This window comes from Haematobia irritans, chromosome 4 (assembly GCF_050003625.1).
Source record: "Haematobia irritans isolate KBUSLIRL chromosome 4, ASM5000362v1, whole genome shotgun sequence".
NCBI lineage: Eukaryota > Metazoa > Arthropoda > Insecta > Diptera > Muscidae > Haematobia > Haematobia irritans.
In genome coordinates, this window is record NC_134400.1 from 183,939,996 (window position 1) to 183,944,216 (window position 4,221).

A 4,221-nucleotide genomic window follows, 5' to 3' on the forward strand; every position below is an offset into this window, starting at 1 on the left:
GACCGATATGGCCCATTTGCAATACCATCCGACCTACATCAATAACAACTACTTGTGCCAAGTTTCAAGTCGATTGCTTGTTCGGAAGTTAGCGTGATTTCAACAGACGGAAGGACGGACGGACGGACATGCTCAGATCTACTTCACCACGACCCAGAATATATATACTTTATGGGGTCTTAGAGCAATATTTCGATGTGTTACAAACGGAATGACAAAGTTAATATACCCCCCATCCTATGGTGGAGGGTATAAAAATGACCCATTAAAAATATGACAAAAGCGGGTTATAAAATATAGAATTAAAATAACATCCTGTGTAGTTTAAATAAATAACATCTTTGGGAGGACATGTTTGGAAGTGCATTTGAAGTCGTGCCTTAAGAAGAAATTCCAAATTTTTTTGCTGGGTACTTTATGAGCATTATAAGCTTGCACTTAAAAATAATGTGCTAACACAGAAAAAATTTTCACGAAAACTTTTCCAATTAAAATCTTAATTGAGTTTTAAAAAATATTCAATTAAAATCTTAATTGAGTTTTAAAAAATATTCAATTAAAATTTTAATTGATTCAACAAATTTTTTAATTGAAACAAAAATCAATCACACAAATTAATCATTTCAATTAATTTTTTAATTGGATCAATTAATTTTTTAATTGACTGTCAATTAATTTTTTAATTGATACTATCATTTCTGTGATTGAAGACATTTCAATTAAAAAATTAATTGGATCAATTAATTTCGTGATTGAATCAGAAAAAAAATTTTTGTGTGAAAACTTCGAGTTCCAAGCATTTTTACACCGAACATATGAAAAATAGTCGTTTTCGTCCGTATAGTCTTCGAAATCTGCGTTCTTCTTTTAAGACCACATGTCTTTTAATTAAATCAAATTACCATTATGAAAAAAAAGAAATGTGAAAACTTTTTCAAGTGTATGTACTTAGGTGTTAAACACAAACACGAGTCATTAAATAAAAACCTCAAATGCATGAAGAAAATAAGTATGTATAGTTGTGTTAAAGAGAAATTTGTTTATTTTTTGGCTGGATTAAACATCTTTAGGTGTGATTATCGGTATAAATGAGTCAATAGGGAGATAGACCTTCAGAGTTTATTGTCTGGTGCTAAATATGCCGTATGGGCGAAATTAATTCATGTCGGGTATTTTATTAACATCTCTGTTTAATTTTGTTTAACTTAATATAAATTTTATAAACATTCTTTTACATTTTAAATTTAAGAATGTTTAATTTTAGAAATTGTCTGTACGTTGTTTTGATGCACAAAAACAAAAGTTCAAGGAGATGAAGCAATTATATGTGAGTATATGATAATAATATCGAAAACAAATTTACTTGGAACCAAAATGTCTTTTATCACAGATTGGCATTCCCTATAGGATTTTGGCAATTTTTCTTCGTATATGTTAAACAATTTTAAGTACAAACAAGTATATACAGCAGTAAGTTCGGCCGGGCCGAATCTTAAATACCCACCACCATGAACCAGATATTAGGGTTTCCTTTGAAATTTCAGGAGGGCTAGAGGACTTGAGGACACTTCCCGAAGATAAATTTAAAGATTTCACCTATGAGGACTATATCAGATTCTGGATTTATAAGAACCATTTTTGCTTGAGTTTTAGAGGAATCATTAACATCTCTTGTAAGTGTGCAAGAAAAATATAAAATAACGTCTTGATTTGAAATCTTAAATCTGTAGAAGTAAAATCTGGAAATTTTACATTGAGTTTCAAACAATTTTCATGATCAGTATTTACAATTTCTGGCAAATCAGATAAAAACTACGGTTTCTAGAAACCCAAGGAGTTTAATCGGGAGATCGTTCTGATGGGGGCTATACTAAAATATGGACCGATACTCACCGCTTTCGGCACACCTCTTTATGACCCGAAAATACCTATAGATTTCCAATTTCAGGCAAATAGGATAAAAACTTCGGATTCTAGAAGCCCAAGAAATAAAATCGGGAAATCGGTCTATATGGGGGCTATACAAAAATATGGACCGATACTCACCATTTTCGGCACACCTCTTTATGGTCCCAAAATACCTCTAGTTTTCCAATTTCAGACAAATTGGATAAAAACTACGGTTTCTATAAACCCAAGACCCCAAATCGGGAGGTCGTTTTATATGGGGACCATAAGCGTAGGAAGGCCTCTGGGGAGGGGGCTTAGACCCCCCCAGAAAAATTTTAGCCCCCCCAGAATTTGAAAACCTATTTACGATTTTACATTTTTCTAAAAATTAAACAAGTATATACACAGCAGAAAGTTCCGCTAAAGATTTTCATGCACAATCGAATTACTTTGGTTGTGGTAGCAGTTGCCGATGGCAATGTTTTTAATCTGGTATTTAGAAAATAAATCTGTGGTTGAACTTTTGATTTAGTTGAATAACTAAAGCTCCTTTATTATTTTGTTTAGTCTGGTTTAGTCAATTTAATTTAAAAAATAGTAATTGATACTATTTGGGGGCTACACCAAAATATGGACCGATACTCACCATTCTCGGCACACCTCTTTATGGTCCTAAAATACCTCTAGATTTCCAATTTCAGACAAATTGGATAAAAACTACGGTTTCTATAAACCCAAGACCCCAAATCGGGAGATCGCTCTATATGGGGGCTATACCAAAATATGGACGGATACTCACAATTTTTGGCACACGTATTTGTGGTCCTACAATACCTCTAGATTTCCAATTTCAGGTAAATTGAATATCAACTGCGGTTTCTATAAGCCCAAGAAGTAAAATCGGGAGATCGGTCTATATGGGGGCTATACCAAAACATGGACCGACACTCACCATTTTTGGCACACCTATTTATGGTCATAAAATACCTCTAGATTTTCAATTTCGCGCAAATTGGATGAAAACTACGGTTTCTATAAGCGAAAGACCCCAAATCGGGAGGTCGGTTTATATGGGGGCTATACCAAACCATGGACCGACACTCACCATTTTTGGCACACCTCTTCAAGGTCCCAAAATACCTCTAGATTTTCAATTTCGCGCAAATTGGATGAAAACTACGGTTTCTATAAGCGAAAGACCCCAAATCGGGAGGTCGGTTTATATGGGGGCTATACCAAAAAATGGACCGACACTCACCATTTTTGGCACACCTCTTCAAGGTCCCAAAATATCTCTAGATTTTCAATTTCGCGCAAATTGGATGAAAACTACGGTTTCTATAAGCGAAAGACCCCAAATCGGGAGGTCGGTTTATATGGGGGCTATACCAAAACATGGCCCGATATAGCCCATCTTCGAACTTGACCTGCGCGCAGACAAAAGACGACTCTGTGCCAAATTTCAGGACGATAGCTCCATTATTGAATGCTGTAGCGTGATTACAACAGACAGCCAGACAGACAGACAGACGGACATGCTTATATCGTCTTAGAATTTCTCCCTGATCAAGAATATATATACTTTATATAGTCGGAAATCGATATTTCGATGCGTTACAAACGGAATGACAAACTTATTATACCCCGTCACCATTCTATGGTGGTGGGTATAAAAATGTTTTGGTATATTTCCCACCACAGTTGGCGATTGTTATAATGTCACATAAGAGTCTATGGTAGGTTAGATATAGACACCCTAAGGCTCCATTGTGGCGCCACTGTTGGTGAACTACTCTCTTATCAATGAGTGCTACCCGATTCTATGCTCAATAACAAGGGACCTACTTTTTATAGCCAAGTCCGAACGGCGTTTCATATCACTTTGAAACTCTCAAAAATGTTTCCAACATTACTGAGATTGGATAATCAGCTGCTGTTGTGGTGTTTGGTCGATTTATTTTTTATACCCTAAACCACATAGTGGTCAGGGTATAATAAGTTTGATCTGCCAAAAAATGTGTCTACCAGAAATATTGATTTTAGACCTCATAAAATATATACCGATCGACTCAGAATCACCTCCTGAGTCGATCTAGCGCTTGGTGTCCGTCCGTCCGTCCGTCTGTCCATGTATTTGTTGTTCACAGGATTCCGGTCGCAATTATTAACCGATTTTGATGAAATTTGGTACAGGGAGTTTTTTGGGCACAAGGAATTTGGAAGAAATCGGCTCAAATTTAGATATAGCTCTCATATATATGTATAGCCCGATTTCGACAAATGGGGTTACGTTGCGCTTTTTTACAAACGGATCGTCACCAAATTTGGCAA